The sequence below is a fragment of the Anser brachyrhynchus genome, assembly GCF_964034855.1.
Source record: "Anser brachyrhynchus genome assembly, chromosome: 1".
Taxonomy (NCBI): domain Eukaryota; kingdom Metazoa; phylum Chordata; class Aves; order Anseriformes; family Anatidae; genus Anser; species Anser brachyrhynchus.
Genome location: NC_137694.1, coordinates 175,629,696 through 175,646,448, shown reverse-complemented (window position 1 = coordinate 175,646,448; position 16,753 = coordinate 175,629,696). Strand labels below are relative to the sequence as shown.

Sequence of the window (16,753 nt, the reverse complement as noted above, 5' to 3'; positions counted from 1 at the left end):
AAGTGTTGCCAAAAGCCCTGACCTGACTTGGACCTTTAATACCAGCCATCTGTTCTCAGCATTTACTTTCTCTGCTTGTTTTTTTTTTTTTTTTTTTTCAGTTCTGTAGTTGTTTTTCCTCCCATCCTGGATGAAGCAAATAAGATAAAATATTGTTGCAGGATGTAAATTTTCTGTACAAGCAGATCTTATTTATCTATCTATTTATTTGGCTGCTCATAAATCCAGAGGATTTATAATGGAACCCCAATTTAAGTACTTTTATATCACTATTTGGAGAAGCTTCTTTCTTTAATCGGCTGATAACAGATACTGAGTCACTAGCTTTCTAACCTCAGTGCAAATATTCTCCAATAGAAGTTCAGTGAAAAAGAAGAAAGTGAACAATGGAAGCTTGGCCTAAAGTAGAGGGAATATGGTGGTTTGATGTGTTTCTGTATATGTTTCTAATTCTTCCACTTGAGAGGAGAACTGATGAGTTATCAAATTCCTAACATGGTGCATTTTCAAACTCAGGTAATTTGTAGATAATCTACACTACCTTATATCCAATTGGATGTAGGATCATAATAAGTCTATTAAAATTTGAAAGATGTATTTGTCTATATGTATGGTCACAGATTTATTCAGATTTACTGTGTACCTGAGATAGTAAGAAAACCTGAAGTAATTTTTTGTTGCAGATATTTTTGCACCTACAATTGTGCATAGCACTTGGTGTTATTGCTAAGTAAAAAATAAACAGCATTCCAATGGTGTTGTTTGTTCCAAAACCAGCCTAGGTGTTCCTCTGTCCAGCTCATTAAGCAGTTTGCCAAAGGTTTGGTGAAAACACTTACTTAAGCTGACTGTCAGCAGAGAGGTTTGTCTGCTTGTCCTTTGACAGGGGGGGAATGGTGAAAGATGCAGACCTAATGTGCAGCCAAGTATTTGTCTCATCCATTTTGGGATAGTACTCCGAAAGCTGTGGCTAAGTTTTTTCAAAAGCTTCACCATGTCAGCTTGAGTATTCATCCAGCTGCATAGTCATTGCTGCAAGGTTTTCTTGCAGAGTTGAAAAGTGGCCAAGCATATTTCTGTTGGGCAACTGGCTTAATATTGTAAACTGTAGTTTTTTAATAACTGATTTAACTACATTTGTGTACTGAAAAGAAATTAAAACTTCAGGACCTACCTTCTACTCATTTAGGCAACACATCCTTCCTTTGCCCAGAAAAATAGCATAGAGCACAACCCAAAATGAGAGCAAGTATGCTAGACATTGAAGGCACGGCATGCTTTTCAAAGCAGACAACATTTAGAGGCATGCTCTCTGTGAAATACCGTGAGCTCACAAGAGAGTTCAGAGAATGTTTTCCCACCATTTTGCAGGCATCCTCAAAACACAGCAGCAGAGCATGTAGCTGTTTCTTCAGCTTAGAGGACTTGCCTTATTGATAATCATTTCTACTGAAACAGGCAAAAATGCCTAAGTTTGTTCTGGGAATCAAAGTGGATGCTGCAGGGTACCCATTTAGCTTCTATTACTATGCCCTAAATGCACGCTTCACACCATGAGTCCACTTTTTTTTTTTTCCTGTTATTGATTTTATCCCCTCAGTACAAATTCCTGTGCAGCAAGAATATTCGATGATATCCTCATTCATGAAGTTATCAGCAGTATTTTTTTTTAAATTTTTTTTACAGCTGTTCAGAGAGGGAGGAGATGAGAAAAATAATAATAATAAAAAAAATAGTCATGAGGAAAAATGAGCATAAACCAAAAGAAAAACAACATCAAGTCTGTTTATGGAGTGTCTGGATTCAGTGTAAGATGAAAAGAGTATTTTCTGCTGTGCTGTCCAGGTGGCATGACACTGTGAAGAAGTTCATTTTCCTGCTCTAGCCATCATTTTGCAACAGTGGTTTCATGGTTTCATTGCTTGGTTACTCGTCTGGTGACATGTCTTTCATGCAAGAAATTGATTCACATTTTTGTGCATTTTGTATATTGATTTATATAGCTTTCATTTTTTTTTCTAAAACTAAATTGCCTTGCCTTTTAATTCACATGATTATTCTTAAGATGGCAGTGAGATAAAAACAGCTACCTGACAGAAGTTTATCATTCAGTACACAACTTGTGAACATATTCCTTGTTTCAGTTGATATAAATCAAAATTCGGAGTAACTTTCATCATAACTATGTTTCCATATGCATTTCCATAGTGAAATTCATCTCTAGCTGTGAATCTGGACTGTACTCACATGTCTCCAGCCAACTGATAAAACTGAAATCACCCGAAGACCTTCTGATACCTGTTAATTTCCATAGAAAGTACCAGTTTTAAAAAGACTATCTGCATTTTTTTCCCCACAGAGTTCAAGAATGAGCCTGGGTAAACCTGGCAGCTTGAAGTCTGAGGAAGAAGATTGGTTTCTGCATGAGTTTCACTGACATGGAAGCTTGTAAGGGTTTTCAAACTCTGGTAAGGAAACTCATCCAGAACAGTCCAACAGGCACACTGGAACAGGTTGATTTATGGGCTTTGAAACATCTGAAGGTGATTCTGTTAAAGCCAATTAAAAAGTTGGAGAAAATGTGAGATTAAGATCTACCCAAAAAAGGGCAGATATTAAGAAGAAATTCTTTACTTAAAGGGTGGTGAGGCACTGGCACAGGCTGCCCAGAAAAGTTGTGGATGTCCCATTCCTGGAAGTGTTCAAGGCCAGGTTGGATGGGGATTTGAACAACCTGGTCCAGTGGGAGGTGTCCCATGGCAGGGGGGTTGGAACTAGATGATCTTTAAGGTCCCTTCCAACCCAAAGCATTCTATGATTCTATGAAGATGGTGAAATGCAGAGAAGCCTACTGTTCTCCATGTAAAATGAGAGAAACAGATACCTTAATCCGATGGCACAGCTTTGTAGCACATACGTGAGAATGCAAGAAGTTCAGTGAGTTTTTTTGAAAGATTTACTTAGGCTGGTTGTGCTCCCCCTTCACAGCTATACCACTCCTAAGAAACAAAATGATGTGAAGATGTGCATGTCATTTGGTTTAGCAGTCCTAAGCAATGCACACAGCTAGTGGGGAAAGTGACAGTGGGAAGGACTAGCACAGAACACAGTGAGCAGGATCTCACAGCAAGCCGAGATAGCGGGGAACTTCATGGCTAGTCCAAGTCACATCTGATATAGTAAGAATGTGGGATGAGTTAATCAACCTGGTCAGCATGAAGAACAGGGAGTGAAAACACATGATCAAATTGGGCAGACCCTACTGGGACCTCTTAGCCCAATAGCATGAAGTCAGAGTAAGTTGTATTAAAAATCATTAACACACTGTCTGCCACTTGGGCTCTGCTGAGCTTGAGTTTCAGTAACAGCTCACTACTTGAGCAGTTACATACAGCTAAAGAAAAAGAGCTTATATTCCCTGTGTATAAACTAGATGTATATCCTGAAAGGTATTTTGCTTTTCAGAGAATATGTGCATTTTCCAAGATGTTATACTGTTGATTTTTTTCCCCTAATTATAAAATATATTTATGTAAATATTTTTATTCACTTATCTTTATTTTTTTAGCTTTAAAAAAAATTGGAAAAACTGTGTTCTGTCAGTAAGTGCCTGGCAGAAAAGTTACATTTCTAAGATATATTCAATTTGTGAAAAAAAAAATAAAGATATATCAGCATATGCATTTTTCTGATCTAGGGGGCAATAATATTTTCTTTTTTTCAGTGAGCCACCTGTCTTTTGAAATATAAATTAGTTTCCAGGTAGTAGGTGAAAAATTCTGTTATTGCAAGTATGTAATTCTCAGTATGTACATGAATGTTCAAATTTAATATGTTGATGGCCAAATTGCAATTCACTGTGATGCGGTAAAATAAATGCCCTCCATTATGGGATTCCTTTGACTATTGCTCACGTATCCCAGGAGTGTTCACTTGATATTAAAATACTGTTACAAAATCTAATCAATGTTTCTAGGAAAAGAAGAATGAAAGAAAAATTTTATTTTCTTTTTTTAAATAGATACATTTGTTGGAAGTAGTTGAGCTCTGTCATACATATATATATTTGTTCAACTGATGGTTTATTAAATCTGTTTTCTATATTTTTAGCCATATTGGCTGCTATATTATTGAATAGTAATATTTCAAAATTATTCTCTTCAAAGAATAATTGATATATAAAGCACTTTGCCAAAACTGCATATGTGCAGTGTGAGCAATGCAAGTTTTTTCTTATGGATAAGCACCATTTGTGCTGATAACATCCACAGGTAACCAGTCTGTAGTCATTCCCCTTTTAGATTTTTTTTCCTTTCTCCATTGAATTTTCTTGAATCTTTTGAATTGCCAGTCACCAGCAAAGTTCCACATTTCTCTTTCATTCTCCTCTCTGCATTATATACCACCCATTTAATCAGGAACAACGTGTTGCATAAAGAGATTACAATAATTTCACTGGAAGATGCTACTGTTTTCTTTGTTTGTTTGTTTGTTTTGTCTAAATTTTCTAAGAAATAAAGCTTATACTTCAGTTGTGTGGTAGGCATGCATGCCTATTGTGTGAATCTGCTGATTGATTCATTATGGTTTGACATAGATATCTTAAAATAGTACACTTTTAAAATTTCAATCCTAAAATATTTGTTTTTTTTGATATCTTCTGCAGTCATACACAGTAACCAAGCTTTGTTATTTTAGTTCTTACAGAAATTTTTGTTTTAAAGGTGCTATAAACTTAGTTTTATTATCAAACTTAGCCATACAGGAACTATTTTATCAACTGCTTTCAACTAACTAATATTTTGAACTATTCCTCAAGACTGTTCCATGTTTTAAAAGTTGTCACTGGGCGATTCGGTGCCGCATAGCATGGCACAGTGTTTCAGGTGAGTAAACCTTTTCCTTCCGTTCCGATTCTTTATTACACTTCTGTGGAAACCTATGCTGGCTCTTGAGGTGTGACAGTCTGACTGCAGTGAGACTTTGAGTTAAGCAGGATATGCTGGTTTTAGGGTATAAATATTTTGATGATGTAAAGATCAGAATAATTGATGTAAATAACTTCAGTAATCATCAAATATTTTCCTTGGCTTTTTGGACTGGCAGGCTAGCGCACATTAAATAAGGCAATTAAATGTTTTCTGGAAAACCTCATGCATTACAATGCAGCAAGTGCAGATAACAAGAACAGAACTACAGATAGTAACCTCTGTGGAAGACATAGTTCCATTATCTTAAATAATGAAGTTCAGAGGCAGAAAGATAACGGCATTTTCCCTCGTTATTTTTAATCCTCTAAACTTCAAGATCAAAAATGGAAGATAGCTGTCTATATGGAATGAATAAAAAAATAGAAAGATGAATGAATGCTTTTTTTTTTTAATGCGTGCAAGTTTCTTGACATTAATTTTATCTGTCATTGCAGCAGCTTTTTCATCTACATTACTATATGCCTTCTGAAACTGCTGGAAGTCTTGACTGATGGGTCATGAATGTGATGGGATAGGGGAAAAATCACTGAATGAAAAAAAAGTAAAGCTTCTGCAAAGTTTTTTTTTTTTGGTTTATGTCAAAAAGGGTGTGATAAACAGGCAAATAGTGCTTTACAGCAGCTGACATGTGGAGATGGTAGTTCTGCTTTTTTTCTGTATGTCTTTTTGCATGGGGTGTTAAACCTATCAGTAGGTTTTAATTGGTTGTCCCAACACAGAAGCAACAAAACAAAGTAGCAGCATACTAACAGAAATGATGTGATTTATCATACCACAGAGGTCTCTAGAGGCATGAGGGATCTTGGTTAAGGCTGTAGTTCTGCAACACTCTGTGTAAGAATCTTTTAAAATATTAGAGAAATTGTAAAGGTCACTACTGTGATATCACGTGGTTACACACAGAAAGCTGCAGAAATAACCATCTCTTGCTGGAAGCTCTCAGCTGCATGAACAACTACATACAAATGGCCAGATACCAAATTTCAAGTGGAAACTGACACTTGCAAATTAAAGTTATTTGAAAGTAAGATGTACTTAAGCACATTTGTATAAAGATACAGAAGTCATATTTGCAAATTTAGCCTCAATTATCACTGAAAGAGTCCATCGTTACTTAAAGGCAGACTTTTGAGAAATGCTTAAAAATGAATCCTAAATGAGATTGTCTCCTTTGTGTTAAAGAGACTTTGGAGCAGACATGTAGTTATAGCTATGATTTCTATTCAATTATATTCAGCAGAAAAAATACTTAGCTCTCTCTCCCATGCAAAATCTAAACCAATACTTTAAAAAACAGGCAGCAACTGACAGCAAATTTTAGTACAGGTGGCTTTATTTTTTTTAAACATTTTCATTTTAAATGAATTTAATGGTATGAAAAGTTTAAAAAACTCATCAGAGAGAAAAAACAGATCTCTTTGCAACTTTCCAGCAATGGAATATATATTTGTCAGAAATAGTTCACTTAAATGAACAGAAAATAAATGTACTTGGTGAGTACCTATGTCCTGTAGATACAGATGACAAAGGTACAGCCATGATATGATCACTGAGGTTTAGATTCATTTGTAAGTCTTATCTACACAAGGTAAGACTCATCTACATAAGGTTCTTCCTGTAGTATATGGGCAAGTAAGTGTCCATTTCAAAGATGAAGATCTCTCATTTTTTTCCCCATTGTCTAAATGATCATTTATACTAGACTCTTTGGCTTAGACTGCAAATGTCATGTGAGATAAATTCTCCCACAAGCAGTTTTAGAAAATAGTTAACAGATAATGAATTCTTCTGTAATATTGTAATAACACTTGTAATATTAAAGACATGTAGCCAATGTTTTTTAAAGAGAAATGAACAAAATACAATAAGAAGTAATTACACTAGTTTTGATTTTTTGAATCTAGAGAAAGTTTGCTAAGGGTGTGCTCACTCCAGCCACTTTTGTCTACTTAGAAGCTAGATGGGAGGATCATTATTCTTTGATCCTCTGCCTCCAAAGGAGGAGGATAAACTGCCAGAATGTGATTCGTCTCATGTTTTCTAAATGGTTAAAAAAACCCAGCTATTTTCACAAGGAGTTAGTTAATGATGCCTGTGAGGTTGATACATAATTCCTATACAAATAAGCATATTTTTTGCTTTCTCCTTCTTTGTAACACATTTTCCAAACCACTATTAAAATCACTGGTATAGACGATAAATAATAAACTGAATTCGGCTGGATAGTTCTCTGTAAATTGTCAAATGAAATGTCATCACTGAGATTTCATTTAAACCCAAGAAAGCTCTGAATTTTCTAGATGCAGAATTATCATGTGGCAGTTCTTGAGGGTAACTAGTTATGAAAGGGAAAATACATGGTGCAGAAGTATTTGAAAAACTGAATGCATTATGGTATTCTAAAGCTTTTCAAAGACTGCTCTCAGCTCCAGCAACTACATCAGTATACATCCATTCTGGGGGAAACTAGTCGTCATTCTATGTTGATTAATGCCAAACATTATTGTCACAGGGTTGCTGTCCTCAAAAGGACATGGATGAAAAGACTTTTTTTGACATAACAATTATTTTATGGGGATGTTTTCTTAATGCCGTGGCAGTGTAGGCACTGTTCTCCATTTACTGTATGTCCTGCCTCATTTTACTTGAATCACACTGGAATAAAGTACCCTCAGATAAGTGGCTTGCAGATTGACACATGATATCAAGGCAGTGCTGATTTTCATACAGGAAGTTTGTTGGTGTAGTGAGTGCAGAAGCATGGTATGAGGTAACAGCAAGCTGTCATGGTCTTGCTATGAAATGAAGAGTGTGTAATGTGTATCTTGCTCCCAGACTTGTTGTGCTGACAAAAGGCTTAACTTCAATATTCCTTCTCACTATGATTTGGAAATGGCCTTTCTGCCTCCCACATCTGGTGATTCTGTGTCCATGGGAAGTGGCACAGGGGCATTCAAGACCATCTCTGCAGCTTCCCTCTAGGGGAAGGGGTTGGCCCTATAGTAGAATCAAGAGACACAGCAACAGGAGGCAACAGCACAGGTCATTGTGCTTTGGTCCCACAGTCTAGAGGAAAAAGAGAGGCTGAATCTCTGGGCATAAATTTTCATTCTTCTGCTTCCTATGGGATCCTAAGCACAAATTCAGGCCAATGCTCACAGAGCCTGGTGAGTGTTGTAAGGAGAGCTGTCAGCCCGCTGGTGGGTCACATATTCTGGCCCAGCACTCTTCCTTTTTTTGTAAAAAAAAAAATAAATAATTTTTACTAAGTCATTGAAATATCATACTAATACAGGCATAATACTTGTTTTAAGCAACAGAAATTGAATGGTTTTACAAAGCGTGTAAGGTGCAGATGTGGTAGGGTGGTGTACATATAAAAAACAAAGCTTATAACAGTATTTCTTTATGGTTATGAATAGAGGACATTGTTCTAGAATAGAACAGAAGATCCTGAAATAGGGTAATCAGAGAGAAAAGAAGGTGATAGCTGACCCCAAGAACAGAAGACAGCAACTGAGAGTTTGGTGCTTGGGGTGGGGTGCACCTATACCATCTCACCTGCTATGAGATTCCCCATGCAGAGCAATAGTATATAGTATGAAATTATTTGCTCATTTTTGCCCTTTAATTAATATTATTGGAAGTATGCAAGTAGATTGCTGCATCTCTGCCCTGGGCTGGGTCCATTTCCAAGAGGAGTTCTACTTTGAATCAAAGTAGTAGCCACCAAGTGGCACCCAAAATGGAAGCAGTTCTCAAATCCTGGGATTCCTAGTCAAGTATTGTTCTCAGTGAGACCACAAGCATGTTCTCTGAATGTATCTTGATCAGGGACTTGTAATTTTGAATCTCTAAGTTCAGAAGAGAAACTTTACACGTTGGTAGTTAGGTATTTTTGTAACAGGGGTTTTGTACCATAGTATTAAAATTTCCTAGTCAACTCATTTGCTTGCCTTTGCAAAAGCTGCTGTTTTTGAGTGATTGAATTAGAAAGACAAACTCAAAAGCACTTATTAATCAATATGGAAGACAAAAGAATCAGCCAAGCCAATGCAGCATCCTGTTGCAACAAAGAATCAAACATCTGAGATAAACAGTGGCAATGAAGCAAATAAAACCACACACATGTGCCCAGTATTCTGATTAAGAAACAAGAGGAAATGAATCTTTCAGTTTTAAATGAGCATTTGAAATTGAAATGTTATTTTCCCTTTCCCTTTCCCTTTCCCTTTCCCTTTCCCTTTCCCTTTCCCTTTCCCTTTCCCTTTCCCTTTCCCTTTCCCTTTCCCTTTCCCTTTCCCTTTCCCTTTCCCTTTCCCTTTCCCTTTCCCTTTCCCTTTCCCTTTCCCTTTCCCTTTCCCTTTCTCTCTCTTTTTTTTTTTTTTCTTTAAGAAAAAACAGAAGTTCGAAACCAAATAATTCTTCAGGGCAAATTAATTGCTAACCTGTAATGATTTTGTTTTCATATCAGTAGGGCCAACTTATTTGCTTTTATCTATGATAAAATGGAAATAAGATTTGTCAACAAGTCATAGAAAGAAGACCAAATTATTGTGTCATCATATGATACAAAAAGCTATGCCCTAGTATAACAGCTTACGCTGAGATAACAAAAAAAAAAACAAAAAAAAAACAAAAAAACGGTATGGAAGAGAACTGAATTTTGTGGCGTACCAGTATAAAGGATTTTAATTAAAAGATGCAGGGAACAGAACACTGAGTGGACTCAGTGACATGATGTCAAAAGTGATATCTGTAAGAAGAAACTGAATAAAAGAACTGAGATGTTTACTGAGTGTTAATAAAAAGAGTCAGGCATCCTAAAGACAGGAAAAATGCAATTTGTGGAGAAGAAAACTGTGACTAAATGAGAGTAAACAAGATGGAACAAGGAGGAAAGGTCTTTATATGAATTGCTTTGGTTTGCGAATATGTTCTGAACAAATGAGGTGGTTACATAAGACTGTCAAAAGGCACCGTTAAACCTATTATCAATAGACTGCTTGGCTACCATATAATCAAAGTGTGTTAAAGGATTCTTTTTGATAGCACTGACATCAAAACATATCATCAGACTCAGCTATTTGTGTCTTTACCAGAACCATGAGTAACATAAGGTGAAATGTGCTCACCAAGATCAACTTGCTGCTCATCATCTCTGAGTTTTTTCTATAAAGTTGCTTTTAAACTGACTGTTTATTTCATTTAATAGTCATAAAGAAATATACCATATAATGAGAAACCATGATTTATCCCCCAGGTAGTTGGATGGATGACATGGAATTATGTTAGTCTTTCATCTCAGCACTTTATCATCTTTTTTGTTAATATGTCAATGAATGTAAAAAATAATCGTAATTCAAGTGTAGCTTCCAACAAAGTGCCTTAGCAAGCTGTCACTTACTTTCACAAAGCATATAAAGCCCTTCATCAAATTAGTTTCATTGCTTACAATCTGTAGAAGAAAGTTTAAGCAAGAAAAACCACCTCATTACAAAATCAGGTTTATATACATCTGTATTCTTTTGATTTTAGTACGAAAAGTGAATCCATAGTAATTAGTAATGAAGTAAAGAATAAGAATTTCATCCAAACTACCTTTGCAAATAGGTACAAAGCTGTAGATCTTGAAACCAAAATACAACAATCTTTTAAGTGAATTGGTACAAAGAACATGATAATCTTGTATTTAGATGAAAGACTGTCAAGCACAGTGATTGATGAGTAGTTTATTTTTAGTTTTCAAATCAAAGAATTAATCTGATTGGAAGCAAAAGTTTTTTTTTTTTTTCCTCTTTTTTTTTTTCTTTTAAAGAAAATGTAGATCTTAACAGATTCCAGGTAGAATAAGATGGTCTCTTTTATACCTATTTTATTATTCTGGGGATGTTATTTTAAAACATGGCAAAATAAAACAATTTGTCTACTTTAATTAGCTCTGAACCGCTCTATAGGTTCCATTTTCTGTATTGGCTATAATCTCCTTTGACATAACTGGTATCTTAAGATACTATGGGACTTAAGATACATACATTGACATATACATTTACACAATGAAATGTTGGTGAACTGTATTCTGTATTTTCATCATACAGTTAAATCTATAAGGATAACCTGCATATTTTTCCTACTTTATGATGAGGTGAATTGCTTTCTAGAAGCTCCCTATTTACTTCTGTGGCAAGCTGCTACATGAAATCTCACACCAAGTGACCCTGTAAAGTAGACATTTACCTAATAGGTTGAGCATTATATTAATTTTCATGATCCATGCTACATGTAGTTGCTATTGATACAATTTCTTTTTGTACATGGGAGAAACTGAACATGACCCTTTGCAGAATGTTCCAAAAGGCAGGAATAAAAGTATTGGTCTGAACAGTGGGCCAAATGGAAAATTCTGAACCTTGATCTTGCACATACTGGAGGGACACTTTGTTTATTGGGTAACTGTGCAAGAGACTGGAACCATCAAATTAATATGTTTAAAAATATAATTTGGAAAAAAAACCACAATAGACTGTCATTTTAAAATTTTTCAATTCTCTACCCCCCCCCCCCCCCAGCAATTTTTGGGTGATCAAAATGTTATTATGAAAATAGCTCATATTAATCAGAAATATTACAATACAAAATCAGTATAATCTACCTATTGACTCATTTTTCCCCTTATATAATCTTTTTTTAAAATTATTTTTATTTTCGGATTGTAATCTTCTTTATTCTATTACTTGTTAAAAGTGATTCCACTGCATTGCCATTCTTAGTTTTGCCTGATTTTGATTCATTCTGTCCTGTTGCACATCAAGTTTGATCAGAATTGATATGAAACTGATGTGAACTGAAGCTTGCCTGAAAAGTCATGCAAATTTACATAAGTAAAAATAATTCACAAAGTTGGTGCTAAGATAAGACTCTTGCACTGAACAAGTTCTCAGTAACCAAATTTTGCTTCACATACTGACAACAATTTGCAAGCAGTCACCCCTTTTATAACACTTCAATGCTTGCTCAGAGAAAAATGGCATCCCATAAATTGCTAATAGCGCTTCCCACAGTAGCGATGGGTTCTTTGGAGGTCTTTTGGCCAAATACCAAAGTAGCTCATCTCTGCTTTGCTTGTGACATTTTGTTTGATCACATCATAAAGTGTTAAGGCCATGGAATGTACACTTAGCACTATACACTAATAAAGTGTTTATCCTTTAATGTCTCCCAGCTGCTTGCATATAGCTTTTTCCAATAGTAGAGAGAACATGCTGGTTTGATGTGATCTTCTATTTATATGGTCTGTTGGGCCTATGTGATACATCATGTTCTTTCCTCCTTTACTTTTGCAGAATCAGTAAAGCAAGTGTTGTCTTCAAGGTCTATTCCTCTCTGTGTAACACATGCTAGGTCCATTAAATAACTAGGAACAAATGGTAATAAAAATAGAGGTTAGAAGAACATCCTTGAGGCAAAAGCAGTCAGTAATTTCTGTGTTATGTAAAATCATAAACTTCTGTGGGACTGACAACGCTTAACTCCAGAGCGCTTTGGAGTGATAAGAATGAACAGAATATTTCCTAAATTTGGGAGAACATTCAAGGGTCAGCATGCTAATTCTGTTGTTCAGAAAGAAAGCGTGTGACACTTGGGGTCTGATTCTTTATTGCTCACCACTTGGTGCTGTTATTTATGATGGTTAAGGCAGGTATACACATTAAATGTTTTGAGTATTTTACTTACACTTTGCAAAGTTGTAAATCATCAGCTTAATCAGCATCAAGCGCTGCAGGCAGTAGATAAATGAAACCCTGGCTCTTTCATCCACATAGGACTGCCTGTTGAACTGAGGCTGAAAATCAATCAAGAAAAATCAATTGGAGTATTCCAGCTCACTATTAAAATTAAAATGTAATGTCCTCAGTTTTTCTTTGTTTTTCCTGACATGAAGTGCCAGGTAAGAACTTCAAAAATGTTTAAATGCCTTTCAAGTCCAAGTCTCATTTCAATAGTGTTATAGACATTTAGGCCCAAACTGTTTGTGGTTGTCAAAGCACTTCACAGTGTAAGCAATTTATTCCATGTCTGCTACAAAAGCTTCTGCCAATATAGTGATTGTCATCAAGAACACAATTTTTGATTGATAGCAGAAGCTTCCATTACATGAACAGTAGTACTGCCAAAAATGAGCTTTTGCTGAATTAGCTAATTTTACTTGAAAGAGCTGGAAGATATGATGTTAGTGGAGACACTGCTTAAGAAATGGTTGTTAGGATGATAACACTGGGACTAAATTGCTCCTAATCCAAATATAGCTTTAGTTCTGCACATCCAGTTTTAATAGGGCAGAACTGCTAAGGCTCACCATGGAAGAGCCAATACAAGGCTGTAAACTTTCAAGTGTACCTCTGGCATGCCTAAGTTTTATTGACATGATCCTACAGAGCCCCACATCCCATAACAATATGGATCCATGTGCACAAACTTTGGGGCACGTGAGAAGGAAATCCACATAGCCAGCACTCTGAACAGTGGGTAGCCTGAAATCATCCTTTTGGGAGAGCTATCCTGATAGCCACTAAATGCCAAGCCCAGGTACAAGCCCCATATGCCACTTGCTGCACATCTTGATAACAATGCAGGAAAGTAACTGTCCTCTGCATAGCAACAGGTTGATAATGATGGTACAAAGCTCTTAAAAAAATCTCTTAAAAATAAAACCAACCATTTTGGTGGCAAGAACAGTAATATTTTACTGCTCTAAGAAATAGCTATAGTGAGCATACATACCAGGAATAAGAAACGGATTCATTTCTCTGTAGCACCTGAGGGGATAAAGTCAACCCCTTTCACCTGTCAGGATAAAGTCTATACATGCTCTCCACCCATCATATTGAAGCTATGCCTTGATACGAAGGATAATCGCCCTACAATAGAGAGCATAGCAATCATTTAATGGTCAGGATTGTCATGTACAAAGGAAGGAGAAAGAGTATGAGCTCTATTTTCATCTTAAATACCTTCACAAGACAGTTACTAGATAAAATATGTAATTGCTGAAACAATTGCTAAGACATTAAAGAAGGGAAAGAGCTGTTAATGCTAGCCCATGTGAGAAATTAGGTCCTTTAATTTCATGCTCCAACAGATATATATATTTGATTGAAATTTGTAGCTACGTAGACAGAATGTAGTTAGAGTTGTGTAAAACTATTAACTTCATATTATTGACATGCTGATTAAATGAGCATCATTATCCAGAATGACCAAAATACACTCTATGTTGATTCTGTGTTTTAGGAAAGCTGTTATCAGTGAGGAAAAGATCGTTGAAAAGAACAGTTTTAATTACATTTCATTGATGTTAATGGTAGGACCAGTGTTTTCAAGATGTCCGTCAATAATTTGAAAGGAAATATAAAAGCCCTGCTGATAAATTTTGCAGAATCATGCAAACTGCTGGAGTAGAAAATAATGCACGGAACACAGAAATTTGACAGGTAGTTTGAGCTCTTATCTGTGGCCTCTCCAACAACATGTATCTCTGTGCAGCCAGATACAAATGTAGCCCTTTCAAAATGACAAATGAAGAGTTTAGCTAAAATCTGTGGACTGCACTTTGAAAAGGTTTCTAATGTAACCTTTTGAAAAGGTCTTCTAGTGATCATAATAAATAAAAAACTGAGTTTGAGCTCCCATTATGAAGCTGTGGAGAGAAAAGCCAATAATCCTGAAATGCTATGAATTAGAGATTTTTACTTCTGTCTGTGGCTTTAATTCCTCTGTCTGAGCAGATAAATAAAAGAGAGCTAGTGATGATATCAGTGCCCGGGGGTCAAGGTGGACTGACTAATTCACATCCATGCTATTTAAGGCCTTCTCTACAGCAGCTTTGTCCTGAAGGGGCAGGTTGGAGCATTCCAAAGCATATCCAGGGAAGGAATTAACAGTCAGGGTAGATGACTGGTGTTCAAGCTCATTCCTTGGCCCTCTTTTGTATAATGCAGTATATAAGTGCACCTACTGAGACCTTAATTAGAATAGTGAGATCATTTTAATGCACAGATTTTCAAAAAGATACAGAGTAATTCTGGAGAGTACAAAAAAAGTGTGAAGTAGTTGGAGAGCCAAAAATAATACAATTAGTGGAACACTTCAGAAAATTAGCCTATTTAGCTTTTTAAAACAGAGGGTGAGAAAACGGTGTGATTATAATGCATAAATACCCAGAGAGGGAAGTAGAGTGATATGAAAGACTTTGTAAACAAGTGAAAAAGATACAAGCAAAAAGACCTTTTATAGGAGATGAAGCCAAACAAACTCAGATTGTAAGTAAGATATAAATTATTAATCATAAGTTGATGAACGAAGGAGTGGATTGATATTCTACCAAAGCAACTAGTGGATTTTTCACCTTTTTGTAGCTTCAGATTAAGACTTCTTAAGAAGACATTCAGTAGTCACATGTGAGCTTTTTGTTCATTTATGGAAAGGACTGTCTGCAATTTAATCACCAGTCATATGCAGACAGTTTAGATAACCTAACAGATCCTTTTTGGTCTTTAATTTTATGGATCTATATGCCAAAACAGTAATATTAATCAGAAATTATTAGCTGAAGTGAATAAGTTCTGTGAGATCTTATTTGTATTGGTCTAGGTAACACATTACTGCAAATGAAACATTTATATACACAAAGGTCTAGAAAAAGAATTGTAAATTAAACAACATTTTATTTGTATTGTGACTGTTTCTCCTTAAAACATTAGGTGTGGACTTTCTCAAAAATATGCTTAATGGTTTTGGAAAACTGTGCCTTGACATCAATATGAAACAAACATTTTCCTACACCAAGGGTAAAGCAACAGCTATGATTGTCCAGGTTTCATTTAGCGTGTATTCTATTCCTGATCTAGAGATGGGAGACAGATGAATTAATTGCTTAGTTCTTGTCTGTCTGATGAGACTAGTAGAAGACGAACGCTTTGGAAGATTGTTTTATGGGATATAAATGTTCCTTTGCATGGAACTGGATTGGTAGCCCCAATCTAGTTTGGTTTTGGCTATTGTATTTTTTTTTTTTAGTTTTATTATTATTATTATTTTAAATAACATACATGCAATCTTTTTTGGTCATTATTTCTCAAGACTATGTTTGGACCAATGAACTAGAATTCTAGTCAGTAGTCATTTTAAGATCTGTCAAACCATCACTAGCAGTCAGATGGTCTACTTGTTTTATTAAAATCAATAGCAACATTCTTAGCTTGGGCAGAAAGAGGGTTGGACTAGGTGCAAATATATCGTCAAATTGGTTTTCTTCTTGTTCTACTTCAGAAATAGAGCTCTGCCAATTATCTGCACAGTGCACTTGTTAATTCAGTCATGGATTCCAAGCAGAGAACTCAGTAGTAGTAGGAAACTGTATGGAAGAAAGAGTATTTTATTGAAGAGATTGCATTATATGAAACTGATATAAGCCAATACCCAAACTTGTTCTAGTAACCAGGGTTCAGTCATTACCATCAATAACAAGGTCAGTACAGATTGACTTCAGGCAGTTTTAAAATCAGTTAGCTGTATTTAGGGAATGTAGCTATTATGGTGAAACAGAATGTGGGACAAAACAATCACATCAATTTAATTAAAAAAAGAAAAGAAGACCATGAGCTTCATATATTTTAAGGTCAGAAATCACAGAAATCCTGGATACCACAGGTCATGGGACTCTCATGAATTAATTAGGACTGACTTCTGTGGGACAAAGACCT

At 35.7% G+C, this 16,753-nt stretch overlaps 1 long non-coding RNA gene across 8 annotated transcripts in view; it reads left to right on the top strand.

Annotated features, from left to right (window-relative positions):
* The window catches only part of LOC308188223, a 52,235-nt gene that overhangs the window by 17,534 nt on the left and 17,948 nt on the right, over positions 1–16,753 (top strand). For 4 of the 8 annotated variants that reach the window (XR_013945268.1, XR_013945271.1, XR_013945272.1 and 1 more), the window contains one exon: positions 2,360–4,886. This is a non-coding gene — a long non-coding RNA (uncharacterized lncRNA). The remainder of the gene's footprint in view (positions 1–2,359; positions 4,887–16,753) is intronic. The other 4 variants (XR_013945267.1, XR_013945270.1, XR_013945266.1 and 1 more) reach the window with 2 other exon arrangements.